The sequence below is a fragment of the Uloborus diversus genome, chromosome 7, assembly GCF_026930045.1.
Source record: "Uloborus diversus isolate 005 chromosome 7, Udiv.v.3.1, whole genome shotgun sequence".
NCBI lineage: Eukaryota > Metazoa > Arthropoda > Arachnida > Araneae > Uloboridae > Uloborus > Uloborus diversus.
Genome location: NC_072737.1, coordinates 38,653,942 through 38,671,444, shown reverse-complemented (window position 1 = coordinate 38,671,444; position 17,503 = coordinate 38,653,942).

Genomic DNA, 17,503 nt, shown 5'->3' with positions numbered 1-17,503 from the left:
GTTGATCCTTCTATTCTGGTTTTAAATTTATGATTTGTCTTATCTGTGTACGGTTAGAAAACTATTTCAACGGTGTAGTTATTCAGTAGTACTTAATAACATTCTAAACTACTGAACTTATACATTTTTCTTTTTAGTGTTTTTGGTTTTTACGCAGTCGGTTTTTTTTGTTTTTATTTAATAATTTTTTATTTATCGAATGAAACTAATAAAATAATTCACAAAACAAAGAAACAAAATGCATTAACTCGGTAAATGAAGTTGTCAATCCAGTAGAAAATCAACAATAAATTCTTCTTCAGTATTATTCAAAATGCTACGGTTGCCAATATATATAAAAAAACATTTGAAGCATTATTTTGAAGAGGAACAAATATGAAATGTTCATTTAATATTGGAACTGCTTTATTTCAGTTTTAATATCTAAAATTTTTGTAAACTGGGCAAAAATAAAAATAAAATCAGTTTGACGCCATGAATAATTTTGTCACCCATATGCCAAAAAGTATTTCTAAGTACTGACATTTCTGAATTAAAAATATATCAATTTTGGCACATTTTCAATTGTAAAGTGAATTTATTTCGGAAGTTATTTCTGTTTCATTGTTTTAAAAATTGAGTTTAACTATTTTGCCAAAACTGTATAATTCATACTTTGATTTATATCACGTTGTCTGTTTAAATCATATCATGAGTTTATCTTTACCAGACTTTGCCTATCAAGCAACTGCGTCGCTAAACTGATTCAGTAACGTTTTCTTATCAATTACGTCAGTAAGATCCGCCTAAATCCGTCGACTCTCAACATTTTATCTCATAACTTTTATTACAATTTCAAATTATGCATGGTTGCCAAGCCACAAGATACAAAAATTGGCAAAGATATTGGTAGCAACGGACAAATTGAAAAATGGCCGGGGAGAAACAACAATAGAAAATTGTCAAAAGGAAAAAAATGCTAGCTTAGTGAAAAATTGCAAGGCAAAGCAAGTCTGAAAACTCGGAGAAATGGATTGTCGTTTTACTTGGATGTTTGCACATTTCGAATAAATGTCGTCATTATGATCTGTACAGTGACATCACGAAATAATAATTAAACAGCCTCTAACTATTAGTGATATTAATACACAACTTCAAGGCGTCTTTTTGAACTGCCTACCACTGGGTGTTGCAGCAGACATTTTTGGAATCATTGAGAGTAAAAATTAAACTAAAATATATTACTTTCTCTCTTTAAGGAAACAAATTTGCCTTTTTACCCTGATAACAGCAAGATTAATTTTAAATCGCTTCTGTATTTAAATATATCAGCAAGTAATGATAGTTTCTATTAAATCGAAAAAACATTAGTGGAAAGGATAAAACTAATGACGAAAGAAGCTCAGAAAGGAACTTCTTAAGTGACTTTATCTTCGGTCCTTAAATTTAATAGCAAAAGCTGGTATAAATATGCATAATTTTATGGAAACAATTGTTCCGTATGACATCGGCTCCTAGAAAACATTTTTTAAAGCTCTTAATCGGTTATAATGAACTGAATTTCTGGCATGTAAAAAACTTGTACATTTAATAAGTAGTTGCAGCAATCAACAGACGACTGCCAATTATAAGGTGTCCTGTAGTCAACTTTAAAATGCAGGCCGTAAATTGTTTAATAGAAGATAGGAGGAAAAACCCTCGTCACTGCAAAATCTAAACTATACAAAATGATATTTTAAAGGTGTGTGTGTGTGGGGGGGGTTTCACAAATTATTTTTGCATATTTCAATATCAGTATGCATTGCAATATGCGTATCGTTCTTTTTTTCATTTCAAGTTTCCAAAAAAAAAAAGATAAACTCTTTTACAACGTTTTTTTTTCTTTTTGAATCTTTCGTGCAGTTTATGGGATGGACATTAACTGCAGAGAGAGTTGTTTATCTCCATAACTTTCGAAAATAAGCAAGAAGTTGTTAATTTCCACAACTTCTCAATTTTTGATATGAATCTCAAATGTTCATAGTACGTTTTCATGTAAGTCGAAAAGATTGGTCATTTCATTCCCAGACTGACACTTAGCAAAAGTAAACTAGAAAAAAAAATCTACGATCCTAACCTTTAAAAAAATTTTGCTAGCTATTTTTAATCCTACCGCATTCTACAAGATTTCTCTATTTATCCATCTAATATCCCGCGTTGAACTTTCTTCACTTTTCCAACAGATTCTGTAGCACACTTTTCTTTATTTTCTCCCCTACCACTTCCATATCTTTCAGTATAAGTTTTGAGACAAGGATACGCTGCAGCATGCATGAGTGACATGGGCCGAACCTTTCAAACTAGGGATCGAGTCCACTCGTTATATAAACCTTACACAATTCCTACTGAAATATCGGTACACTACAGCTTTTTATTTTTTTTTTCGACCACTACAGTTACAGTCAAGCCCACTTATTAGAGTATCGATTAAAGGAAAATCCCGCTTAATGTAATACTTTTTCAATCTACGAAAGCGTTGATGTATATTACTTGCATACCGTTTAATCAAATATCCCGCTCATAAGAATACTTTTTCGTGGAAAATTGACTATTCCATTTAGCGGGTTCGACTTTATGAATAAAACTGAAATGTCACATTACATACTGTAACTGATACTACATAAAGAAGCTTAAATTTTAATTTGTTATTCACTATTCTACTTTTTTGAAGGGGCAAAACTAATTTGTTTTGTTTATATTAAGGAATGATTGCTGTTACGCTTGGATATCGCATTTGTACATTTCTTAAAATTAAATGTATTTTATCATTGTTTGCTTATGGATTCCCCCAAGCAAATTCTTCAACTTAAAGCTCTTAAATTTTATAAATATCGTACATGCATACACGTGATCTTGGACTACAAAAACTAAAGAAAACTTTGCAGCAAAATTACTTTAGGAAAAACAGAAGTCATCCGAAAAAATACAATGTCGGATTAATTTACATCAAAAAACTTAAATTTTTTCGCTCTGAAAAAGCGAGTTCCTTGGAAACATGAAACACGTATCTGCAATATGTTGTTAATTTTTCGCATATTTGTTTTTCTTTTAGTTTTCTCTTCAATGTAAAAACATTTTGAATTACAACACAGGTTCTTAGTTATCCCTAATCTCGGTGATGCAATGCGTGTTAGTTTTCCAAAAAAAAAAGGGCAAAAACTTTTTTCCCCAATGTATTAAATTTTAAATGTAAATAAATATGATATGCCACATAGTTAGTACGCAATAGTATCTTGTGACGTCTGTACATCATTACATAATTAAATATCTACATACATTGCATAAAACTTTATATGGATGTCTCAGTTACCAAATCGATTAACCCCACTTTAAAAAACATCCTCCTTTCTGCTTAAATAGTGCTTAATCAATGCTTAGAATGTGAATTTATATTAAACTTTTTGTTCAGTACATATCTGATCCTGCGATGGCAGAAAATGTAACACGACGGCCCATTCACTCCTATGGATAACAATTTCTTCTTCATCACTTTTCTCGACTTTTTGTTTTATGGAGTTAATCGATTTGGCAAGTGAAGCATCCATAAAATACTGCGTAGGTATAAAACTATACTGTAAACATACAATGCAGTCTAAAAGTATAGTGTTTTTTTATATACAACAAAGTCCAAAAGAATTTCTAAAAATAAAGTCGAAGTAGAGAAAACATGTTTTTAATTAAAGAGCTGTACTAGCTAAAAAAAACATACAATAACCAAACAACGGATAAAAACAAATTAATGAGGTCGTTTCTTAATTAGCCTTATTACAATTTTCTTAACTTGAAAATTAATACCGATCTTTAATTACCACGGTAACTGCCTTTTTGCTCACAAATAGGTTACCAATCATTAAAAAACGTTTTCTGTATAAATCTTCTAGAACGCTTCAGCTAAAAATGATCTAAACTATAATGAGGTCAATATATTAACAGGATTAACAAAGGACATTTCGGAATCATTAAAATAAAAGATGACGCTTGAGTAAAAATGGCGCTACTTTTGGGCACACTAGGATTAGGTTTTATAGAACGGGACTCGTGCAATCCATAATAATTCATCATAATTCATTTTTATAAAATATGCTCTCGAACAGATTAGCACATTATTGAAATAAAACATTTTAGCGAAAGAAGATGTTGAAATGAATCTCCAAAGATGCATAGGGCGCAGAAAAGAAGTGATTTATTTTTATTATCCTTATTAAAAATTACAAAAGCTAAATCAGCTTTAAAAGACAGTAATTAGTTCACACTAATCTGATGAGTTGCGCAACTTGAGTTATTTTTATATTTTAAGAAGCAGGGTTTGGTGTAAATGCTTTCATCATTTATGCTCTATAACAGAAAAACCTGCTCACCAAGAAGAAGTTGTCAGAATTAAATGCAATTTTTTATACCAGAGGACTAAGGTAAACACACCACTAGTGGCCTGTGATTCAGTAGTGTCCACTTCAAGGTTACTTATATACTTTAAAGAAAGAAATAAATAATAGTAGTGTGATTAATATATTGGTGCGTAATGTTAATATCATATTGAATCAATTTTATTCATCAGTTATTTGAATTTAAAGTAAGTAATGTAAATTCTTCGGATGGGAGAATGTCAGGTGGCCACTATAATACGCTGATTGAATTTCAAGAGATTTAATTAACCTTGTAGACCCACAGTTCAAAAAATATACTTCACTGTGGCTACTACTAGTGCGTTTTAAACCTTGAAGTGGCCATTACTGAAGAAATGGCCACTAATGGTGTGTTTACTTTACATTGATTTCAGAAAGTAGTTAGAAATGAAAAGAAAAATAATCATATATTGTAAGAAAAATCTCAATTTAAAGAATATTTCAGCCCCCTGAAGGGTACTGAACTACTCTAGCATGAATGTACAAAGTAATATTAACAAGAGCTAAGGCTTAAAATTATCGTACGATACCATACCTCACCTCGTACCACATTCATTGTAAAAACACCACTAAAATGATCCAGACTGTAGGCCGTACAGTCTAAAATGATCCCAGATGTGGTCGAATTTGGATAAATCTAAATGAAAAACGAGTCAAGCGAATCTGAACTTCTGTTTAAAAGTATTAATAAAATATCACTGCAAATACTTCAAGAAAAGAACAGTGGGCCGCTGTACATGTTACCCACCCCTAAACTAAAAATGAAGGGGAAACTGATAGCTGGTTAATCTGAAACAAGAAATAAAATGTATACTAATTTTATGCTCACGGGAAAACCTGCCTTTTTTCGTTTAAGTGTTATTTACAGGAAAATTGTTTTTGTGCAAAAAATAAATTTTTATGGTTTCCTTTCAATTCTTATATAGGTTGTTTAAGTGACTACATGGTATAGATAATGATGATGATTTGAATGTACTATTTTTCTAAATAGAAGTTGATTCACCGCTGTTTCTTCATCGTTTTTGAGTCTCCATAATTGTTCGGTTTGACTCGAGTCGGTATGTTGTACTTGAGTCAAATTGGTACGATGTAACAATTTCCGATTTTATGCTTAAGTTCGGCTTTTTTTTTTTTTCTTTTTTCAGAAATGCTTAGAAAAGGCTAGGAAGTAGTTCTATTTTCTATTGAGACATTTGATAGAGCTTATAGCGAAGAAGATAAACATACTTGTGCTTCTAATAGCTAAATGTTAAACCATATTTATGTTTAACATTTAACTCGGAAGACTTTAAAATGTATAAGAGTCTTCAATTGAAATAACTTTGAAAATGTTCATTCCACAGCTAGTTACGCCGGCAAAACTGCGTTAATTTGTTAATCAAAATGACCCACGTGGAGTGCAGCTGATACATTATGAAAATAAAAGTGAAAAAAATAAAAACGAGTTCTGGAATATTTAAAAGGAAATGTATAATGGTATTACATAAAGATTAATTTTGATGTGTATCATTAGTGATGAAAAAAATAATAATAAAACTAAAACGGGTGTCAACTAAACCCGGCCATTCCCTATAGCATAAGAATCGTTGTTAATGGGTTACAGACTTTTCTAAATGTTTGCAGCAATGTAACTTCTTGATGTACTGTGTTACTGTGTAACAATATTGGCAGCAGTTGCTTTGCGTTATGTAAGAACCTACTGGATTTATGTTTCACTACATAACACTTGTTTCATACAAATTTCAGTGCAAAATCTCGCGCAAAAAAAAAAAAAAAATTGTCTCCCTGATGAACTGAGAATGAGTCAAGCACTTGCGTATCGAAAAGAAGAAAACCAATTAAACACGTGTCAGGTGACTCTAAAAAGGTTTGTTAACGCCTGCCTTTGATAAGTTAAGCTATGACTTAAAAAAATATTCGGATAACGGCACCAGTTACATACAAGGATCCAGTAACAATCAGTCGTAAGTTTGGATTTAAATAATAAGAACTTTAGGCGGGAAAAACTGATGTTGCTGCGACCCATGAACACGGTGCAACCATCTAGTGTTATCAGAATGAATTTTACGAGTCAATTTGTAGTTATAAGGCAGTGGTGGAAGGTTATAAACAGACACCACGAGGTCAGCTAGTGTTTCAAGGTTATTTGAATTAAATAAAGTTTAGTTCTAAAAATAAAGAAATTTAGCACATTTTGAAGTGAAAAAGGGAATTTTGTCCATTACTCATTTTTTCCCTATCCACTCTGTTACTAGGTGTCATCATATTTGTCGGTGTCTGTTTCTGGGGGTCGTGCCTTTTTTCGAAATTGCGCGAATAAAAATAGAATTAACTAATTCAAAGGATCCAGAAGCAGCCAATAGTTGCACGTGAGAAAATAGTTGTAAAAGTCTAAATACATTAAAAGGCTCAGAAAGTTAAGTTAATTAAAGAGCGATATCTTAAGCATGTCTGTTACTGGTGCCGTTGTCGAACCTCTTTTTGAGTAACTTTACGGCAAAACACATTCACTTCAGTGAAAAAGAGACGCGTTTTTGGGCTCAGATTTGAGTTTGAATACTTACACAGTATTCTATTAAAGTAACCCAACCAAACACAAAGTCAATTACCCTTCTCCCCCGCAAAAAAAGATAAACACTGTCACAGTTCAACTTATCAGATGATCAGTGTGGTGTGTAGCGAGAAGACTCACTACCTTCTTTCACAAAGCAGTGACTTCAACTCCGGCATTAGAATCCGGGACCTTCTTATTGCAACCCTAAATGCTTTAAGGCTGGTGATGTTTTTGAGCCATAGATTGCACATTTATAACAATGCAGATAACTTCACATATGTATTTTAAAAGTAGAATTTTCAATTGATAGTTATGATGTGCTTTTGACACCATTGTTTGGCAATTTTCCCCGTGTGTACCGAACAATATTTACTTGTTAAATTTTTTGCTTGATGCAGTTCAAGCAACATTTTCTATACTGACGAAGCATGTAAATATATCTATTATTTAATAAAAGAAAAAAAAGCTTCAGATCATTTTAAATCACACGAAAAAAATCAATTGCAAGTGAAGGTTCAGTTCATGAAGAATCAGCAACTATTTCTGAATTTTGGACTAAGAATCATAAATTTATATTTCCTAAAACAAAAGTTTTCGAAACGTTTTTCTATGACATGAAAGGTATCTTCTGACAATAATTTGAAAGAGGATTGATTGTGGTCGAATACACAATTATTCTGAAGTTGATGGAAAGAGTTCCATCTGATTTCTTTTATTTTTAACTTTCGCCCCATCCCTCCTCCAAGAAAAGGAGTATTTTTTATTGGTATAGATTTTTGGCAGTGAAAAATCTCGATTCGGAAGGGACCGGAAAATTCTTCTTAACTGATAAGAAGGATTCATCTATATTTATTTTTTATAGCAACACAAGCTTTGTAAGGTTTAGAAAATGTTTCATGCTATGAAAGAAAATACCCCTAAAAATAGCAACGGATAATTCATTAAAAAACTTCAGTTCTTTTGATTCTGACTGAAAGGTCTTATAGTTTTGATACAGTTTTAAAATTACGATTTTCAGAAATTCAAAATACTTACAACTTTACAAATAAAACCCCATCAAATCCCCCTCCCCCATAAAAGAATATTTTTTTCCCTTCACCTAACGGGAAAATAACTTTCATTAATATTCCGAAAATACAATTTATCATACGTAATCATAGCATTTTACAATGTACCTTAGTTTTCTTTATAAAATAAAATCTTTGAACCTATCCTTTCCTTTCCATAGGTTTCAAAATGCCTTTTGATTGAAACGTTGAAAGTTATAAAATGAATTTTTACGTTTCATGAAGATAAAGCTAAAACAAAAAGGAAATTCAGTATCTCAAATTCTCCTGAGCTTTGTTATGCTTCTCAGAAAATTCGACTCTCACCGTAATGGAGACTTTCTCAAAATAGCTTATTTCAAGCTATAGTAAGTCAATCTCATCAAACAATATTTTTAACAATCATTTTTTTTTTTATTTCTCTCTTTTTCTGGAATGTTAAATAATATCTTTTGAGCATAACTCAAAAAATATTTGGGATTTTTAAGAATAACTTTACTTTAAAACTTAAGTAAAATAATTCGAATTGGATCTAAAATGCGATTTTAAAGCCTTGATCGAAAGAAACAACTTAAGTCAAAACATCTTTGTTTTGTGCATTACCGCAACGATTAGAGCTTAGAAATCAACTTGGAGCATAAGCCACCAAAAAAGCATCAACATGATGATACACGGTTAAAAAATATTTAAGCATTTACAAATAAATGTAAAATTTATTTTTCCGGGCATTCACTTAAACTAATATGTATTGTTTTCAACAAAATAGGTTCACATTGTACATAAATGTTTAGCCATTAGTTCTCCAGCGCCATTTTTGAAGTAGAGGTATTTTATCGTGCGCCAAAATTAGCACTAGCACAGATAGCACAAGTCACAACAGATTTTAGATTACAAAGAGAATAAAAATAACACTCAAGGCAGCGGTAGGAATTGAACCCGCGATCCTTTTCACTACGTGTGCCAATACAACTTTTCACGATGCTAATGTTTGTTGCGATGATCATTCCCCAAAACCATTCTTACACAGATTTGGCGTAACTCAGATGTATTACAGACATGGGTAAAACATTTTTATTTCCCAACTATTACAATGCTGTTTATAAGATCACAGAAATAACTTTTATTTTAAAATTTAATGAGAACATACAAAAAGATATTTAAGAAGTATCTATAGCTTCTCTAACCAGAATTAAAACCATACCATACTCCTAAATCGACATCCTTTAGAGTAATCAAAGAAGATTGAAAACGGTTTAGTTATAATGTGACTAAACTGATGATAAATCAATGTTTAGTTGTACCCGAGTATCTTATTAAGAACTTTTTTCTTAATGCCGGAAAAATTCTGAAATTTATATTAATCATGTTACGAAACTTTCGTTAACGAAAGTTTTCCTTCGTTAATGTGATATGAAAATTGTAACATGTACACTAAGTTTTCGAATTGTTTTACCAAAAATAATTAAATAAATAATAATAATAATAATAAATATATAAATACATATAGTTGTTTGTTTCTCTAATGTCACATACGATTTCGCTGCAAAAAGCTCATGCTAACTGTGGCGATATCATTTAACATTGAAATTACAACAGTAATTTCAATATTTACTTAAAATACACTAATATCCTTGTTAGTTAGATTAATCTGAACTTTAGTTTAAGAATACAATTGAGTATGCTTTAGCCACCTAAACTAAATTGTTTAACGTACCAATGCAACTGAAATGAAGTGCAACTCTGACAGATACATACACGGAGTTTCTTGTAGCAGTTTTTTTTTCTGATAATTGAATATTTCCTTGCTTTTAAATAGTGCTTTCAGAGGGTCCCCAGTGGGAGGTTACGGGAAAAGTAACTGCAACCTCTTAGAAATATCTGCATTCTGTAAACTTTGTCTAAAGATTTTGCAAACTTGTAAATGGTATTGAAGTATTGCAAATGTGCAAGTTTAAAAAATTGTTTATAATACCTAATTTCTCATTAATGGTAGGCATATGTGAATCCTCGCATTATAACATTCGGATAATTTCGATACTTCAATCAGTAAATTGGGAATTTCTTTTCCATTAAACATTTCACTTCGGGATACCCGTGATTGTTAGTTTTAGAACGATTCGTTTAGATGACTGGAATGTGCACTTTATCACCCGAAATATCCGAACGTTTCGGATCCGAACAATCCGAACTATTATTTATGCAAGATTTATTGTTATGTCTCCTACAAACAAAGCGTCTGGTATCCTGAATCCATTAAATCCGAAATAAAAATTATTAATTATATGATTTGTGCACTCCGTAGGTGTATTATATGTTTACCAATTATTATGCGAAGGACGTGCAGTGCCTGAAATAATAGTTTTTTTTTTTTTTTCAATTATAAACCTTGAAGTGTCTTTTACTGAAGTATTACTAAGCAATGGCCGCAAATGGTGTGTTTACCTTATCTGATGACAAAATTTGTCTTCAAAATAAATAATCAAACAGTAATACTTATTATATTAATAGCAATATCATTATTATATTATTAACAATTAAGTATCGACGAATAAAAACATTGAGAAGGACACAGAAAATATTTTCATCACGTGGAAAACCTAACCCGGCAACGTCGTAGTGCTGTGATAAGAATCTGTGTAGACTTCACTACGCTGCCAGGTTAGGTTTGCAGGGTGATTAATCCCATTTTCGCGTGGCTTAACATACACCAAACTTGTCCATCCACTTGCATTTTATAAATTATAGTATACTTACCTCTTTGGAACAGTAAATTTCAAGTATTGGTGCAAATGTATTTGTTCCATGAATAATTTATACTTATCATCCCTTGCAGTATTGCTGAACATATTACAATAATATTAATAAAAACTACAAGATTGGATTCAGAAAGAGTTTTTTTTAACCGTAGGAAATATAAATAAACAAACGAGTTTCAGGGTCAATGACAGTTCAATGAAATTGCTTTTATATATAAAAAATTGAATTATTTTTTGGTATAAAATTATGAAATATGCACTCATTATCAACGTAGTAGAAAATTATAAATACATACATTCTGCTACGTTATGCAGGGTATTAATACAGTCCTGCACCTATAAAGGATATTACTTTACAATAATTAGTTTCGATTTAAACATAATTATTTCTTATGTTGCACCTTAGCTCAAAGTTTATTTATATTTTTCACAATGTTCACTTCTACTTCTGCCCGAATAATAGTTCTGAGCTGATTTCGACGATTTTTGATTCTTCTCCTGGCACTAGCGCAGCCAGAATTAATCTTCTAGCGGGCCCAGACTTGGTCATAAGTCCTTATATGGACTGTTCTATTTGAATCGGTAAAATGTGAAAAAAGGGCAACTATTTTTTTTTTCTTTCTTACTTCTTTAGACGTCATTATATGTTAGCATCGCATATATGCCTTTAGCTAATACTATACCAACGGGGTTAACATAATAAGGTAAAAAAATAACAAAAAAACTATGTAAAAATAAAAATAGTTTATTTATTTATTTATTTATTTTTTGTAATAAATTTTCCTTACCAGTGCAAGGTTTTATAAATGCCCTGGATTTAAAACCTGAGGAGGAATGAGTAAATGAATTGTTAGAAACCAGTTTTATGACATTCCCAACGAACAATGAGTAAAATATATCACTGATAGCAAAAGCGATTGATTTTCTTCTGCTTCAACCAGACAGCGTAAAAAAAAAAGCCCCTTCTTCATATTTGAGAAGCAGAAAAAGAAGAAACGATAACGTTTCTAAAGTGGACAGCCACTTGCGTTCAAAATCACTAAGAAAAACATCTGTTCTTTGACTTGACTTTATTCTCTAGTCTTGATTAATTACATTCTTCAAATTTTCAAAGAAAAATGTAGCTAAAGAATATGTGGAATAAAGGTTTGAAATTATGTTTCTAAAAATCAGATGACGGTTGACTTGAACCCCTGATCTTCGAAATAGCAGGTCTGAATAAGAGCAATAATTTCTTTAGCTTTAATTTGATGACACTTATTCCTAGACATTGATTTTTTTATTAGTTTTTACTACCACAGCAGAAAACAATGATGTAAAGTAATGAAAACTAGACAGTAGTTCTGGAACTATAAGAACAAATGAATAAACTTTATTTCCCTAAATTTAAGTTAGGGGACCAGGGGCCGTATTAAAAGTTAAATTTTGTACTATTTTACTCATTTTTATTTTCACTTTAAATTTTCAATATCTTAACTCTTCATCTGATTTTGAACATTTATGCATCTAAGACTAAGAAGTATGCATCTAAGACTAACTGTTACGAAAAAAGTGTTCTTATAGGTATTTAAAACGGAACACCTTGTATAGAACAATGCATATATGAAATTTTTTCGTGAGGGGAGGGGGCGTAAAGTTGGTACTTTTTTAAGGTGATTCTGAAGAGGTTAAGATTTTCTGATCTCAAGAATTTGTTAATTCTAGATTAAGAAAAGAGGAGGTGTCTTATTGTTGTACATGGGTATTTTATGCGCAACCTCGTTGCAGCTTCTAAAATACTTAATTTCGCCTGTAGCACTTTTTGCTGTGACACAGCTGGACATTTAAGTGTCAAAAGTGCTTTTTGAGTTTTTAAGTACACTCAACTTGCAAGTGTGATATTAAGGAAATACACTGGTGTGCAAAAATTAAGGACGAAGTCGAAAAATTAGCATATCAGCTGAACGAAGAGGCAGAGCGGACAGAAAGACCAATCAAGAGATTAAGTAAGGTGATGTACGGTAGCACATGCGCAGATATGCAGGCAGACGTAATGGGGGAGTGTCTGAGTAGTATAAAGCATGTTGTCGGTGTAAGATCAGTATTTCTGGCAAAGAGATTGCACGCCGTATAGCAGTTAAAATCACACCGAGTTGCTGCCTCAGCGAGAAATGGCGAATAATCAATCTGTTAGACGACATCTGGATGCTTTTACCCGAGGTCGAATCATTGGGAAGTTGGAGGAAGGCTGCAGTGTGACAAGTGTGGCTGCAGAGTTCGGAATTGCTCACAGCATCGTTTCACGACTTTGGAGACAATTTCCAACTACAGGAACAGCCATCCGGGGGTTCAGTAGTGGTCGTCCACGAGGAACCACACCCGCAGATGACCGGTATATTGTCTTACAGGCCAGAAGAAACAGGCGGCAGACAGCGGGAGAAATCGCTAGACACACGACACAGGCGACTGGACGACCGATATCGCGTTTTACCGTGGCCAGAAGACTGCATGGTGGCGGTCTGTTTGCACGACGCCCTATACGGTGTGTGCCTCTAACGCTTGCCGACCGGAGAAGGTGTTCTCTGTGGTGCCGGGAACACCGGAATTGGAGAGACTATGAATGGGGACGAGTACTCTTTACAGATGAGAGCAGATTCAGTCTGAGTAGCGAGTCTCATCGCATACTCATCTGGAGAGAGCGAGGAAGCCGCAATCATCCCTCGAACATCATTGAAAGGGACAGGTATGGAGGTCGCGGTGTTCTCGTTTGGGGAGGCATCATGCTTGGTAGTCGTACAGACCTTAACATCTTCGACGCAGGTTCAGTCTACGGGACCCATTATTGTAACGAGATTCTTCTTCCATATGTGCGTCTTTTTAGAGCGTCACTATGGGTCCGCTGTTCCTTTTCATGGACGACAATGCACCATGTCATCGCACAGTAGCTGCCGAACAGCTCTTAGAGAGTGAGGATATTGAACGTATGGATTGGCCGAAACGATCTCCGGATCTCAATCCCATCGAGCATGTATGGGATTTTCCAGGCAGACGCTTGGCAGTTCGTACCTTACCACCAGTAACGATTCGGGAGCTTCGATTGGCGCTGCAAGACGAATGGGCAGCAATGCCTCAACAACTCATTGACACCCTCATTCTCAGCATGGGAAGACGCTGTGAAACCTGCCTAGCAGTCGGGGGAGATCATATCCCCGAACTAAAGACCGGATGTTTCTTGCTGGACACCCATCACAGGGATGTTTCGGCCTTCAGTCGCATTGCGCTCCATGCTACTTTTTCAATAAAGCTTCTTTTTATCCCTCTGATTTCTCTTTTAGTAAGTGTTGCTTACATTACACATGTCCTTACGTATTGGGGATCTTACGGTATTAAATGTGTTGATTTGGAAAGCTTTTGTACAAAGTTATATTGAAAAAACCGTCTCGTCCTTAATTTTTGCACACCAGTGTATATTAGTGAACGTCTGTAGCCCGTATGGCAGTTGGAAATGTTGTGCAAGAAATAACTCTCTGCTTTGAAAGGCTACAACTCATAGCAACAAAGTTTAAAAAACTTACAAACATTGCATACACGTGTTTTGGGGGATTACAAGAAACAAGTTTTTCAAAGAGCAAAGGCGTTATGGATGCTTTGTCGAGTTTCTACGGATGCCTTTATATTCGCTCACATCGTTTTACATTCTAAAAGCAGTCTCTAGTAACTATTTTACACGTATGTACAATTTTTACATACAAAATTTATTTTTTCTTCATCGTTAATCATTTTATTTAATTAACTTTGAATACTTATTCTTAAGACTGGAAAGTTTTCGAACTGCATAGATGGGTTTAGCGGTAAAAGTAAATCAATTTATAAATCAGAGATTAAATCACGGTCAACGTTGTTTTAGAGACCTCATTATCAGTCTGTCCTTGCTGGCTAAATAGTGTCAACTTCTCATTTAAATAATCATGCATGGTGCTCAGGTCGTAAACATGTCATGTAACAATGCCGGTTAAACACTTAGAACGGAAACATAAATAATAATAGATACATGTAAAGATAAATCTTTAATGAATATTAATCGCTCTACTTGATTATTAAAGTCACGTTATGTTTTTTTTTTTTTTTTTTTCAATCAACTTGCGTTAAAATTAAGAATGAAATGAGATTTCGCAGAATACTTACACTTTACACTGACAATATTTTTAAATAATGCATTTTAAACGTGTTTTAAACGTGTGAAATTAAAGATCTTAGTAAAATACAAATTTGCGTTTAAAATAATTTTAGGAGAAAAAATCTCGACAAATCCTTTTAAGATTAACTTATGCTAATAAAGTTTCTGAAAAATAAGTAATTAAGTTCTAGGAAATTTTAAGAAGATCAATAAAGCTGAAAACATTTTAATATACACTTCCGCGAAATTAGCTTCCCTAATTTAGATCTTGAGGCAGTAGTTTCTTTTATAACGATACAGTTCATTAATTTAAACTAGATGACTTACAAGTTCATGTTACCTTATTAATAAATTTATTTTGATCCCCACAAAATGCAATATTAAAAAAATATTTATCTTTTATTAAAACTAAACTCGTCGTAATACCATTATTTTATTCGAGAAAAATAAAAATACGTTATCGGAGAAAAATAACCAATTTATCACAAAATATCCTGAATAAAATTTCTCATGAATACTTAAAGGTATTAAGATTTCGAGGTATTTAAATATGTTAACAAAACTAAAATCTTTGATCAAATTATTGCAATTTTAAATTGAGATCTTTTAATAAAAATGAAGAATGTATTTTTAAACGATACGAGTATTTTGGTATTGTTAAATGCACAAAAAAAAAAAAATAAATAAATAAATGCATATTTTACAAAATATTCAATAACAAAACGAATAAGGTATAACTTTAATAAATGAAACTGTGTTGTGTCTTTAGAAAATACCTAGATTTTTACAAATTCTTGATTGAAATTGGTGGAAGAAAATCTTTTATATGAAATTAGAGGCGACTCCTGAATTTAATTTTAATTTTTTTTTCGGTTTTATGTCGTTCCTTGCCTGAGGCATGCATTGTTTTCAGTACGATGCTGTAGTGATGATAAAATTAACATTTTAGTAACTTTTGAAGTTTTAGATGATTCTTCACAATTTTTGGGAATTCACGAAAAACGTGCTTCTACTTTTTATGGAAAAACGCATTTATCTTATACATATAAAATCTGAGTATCTATCTATCTATCTATCTATCTATGTCCAAGCTTCTTCTCCCGAACGACAGTGAACTGACCATCGAACCAGGTATCGATGGATTCGTCATTTTCCCGTCTTCATGTTTGGCTATTTAACATAATCCTCCGATAATAATGAGCGGAGATATCAATTAAAAATTATTAATTATGACTCTTAGATTTCAAAATAAAATCCATATTTTTCGAAGGCTTTCCTCCATTCAAATTATTATTCAGTGCTTCAACTCAACTTTCCGGATGAACGCTTTTATTAAAATTTACAGCGTGAAGAAAATCATTGAGATGAAAGATCTGTTGCCATTTCTTTTTCTCGAATATAAAGAAATAAAATTAGGCTTTTGTTTTAAGGCTTTTCCTGTAATCAGGGTGTTTAAGTTGTTTACTTTTCGATTATTTTGCCGTAATCTGCAGCAAAATTTTGCTGTTTTTTTTTTTTTTTTTTTTTTTTGTTCAAGCCTGATTGTTAAATACGCGTCACATGACATAACTTTCATTTTCGAGGAGGACCGTGCACGTCGTAAAGTAAATGAGTGATTTACAAGTTATTTGAGTTCTTTGAGGGTTTGTACCTGGAAAACGGATTGATGTAATTCTTGTACGACCATGTGGATAGAATCCATCCAAATATTTATCTGAGTGGTATGTTGCATTAATAAACACCCGGGCAACGCCGGGTAGTAGACTATTTTATGTAAAAAGCGGATTGTTATTGTGCATAAATATTTCCGATATAGTCTATCAGATGTAATTCAGTTTAACGTGAGTAAAGATTATAGTTGATAATGCATATATTTTCCCCTTTTGTGCTGACTGAAAATGTACTCATAACTTGTATCATTGATAACGATTATTAACGTTGATGAGGTGTTTTGGCAAAAATATGTTTTACTGGTGTTTTGCAAACCTTGCTTTACGCGCATTTATTTATTCCTTAACGCGTTAGAAACTAGTGTCAGTGTACTACAAAAGCATCAACTGGACTGCTCTTACATTTTTTAGGTAGCCCGTGCAACGCCGGGCACGCAGCTAGTCTTATACATATAAAATCTGAGTATCTATCTATCTATCTATCTATCTATGTCCAAGCTTCTTCTCCCGAACGACAGTGAACTGACCATCGAACCAGGTATCGATGGATTCGTCATCTTCCCGTCTTCATGTTTGGCTATTTAACATAATCCTCCGGTAATAATTAGCGGAGATATCAATTAAAAACTATTAATTATGACTCTTAGATTTCAAAATCAAATCCCTATTTTTCGAAGGCTTTCCTCCATTCAAATTATTATTCAGTGCTTCATCTCAACTTTCCATAACAATGCTTTTATTAAAATGTATAGCGGGTGAAGAAAATCATTGAGATGAAAGATCTGTTGCCATTTTTTTTCTCGAATATGAACAGGTAAAATTCTTGTTTTTATTTTGAGGCTTTTCCTGTAATCAGGGGATTTAAAATGTTTACTTTTTGGGGTTTTCCGCAATCTGCCG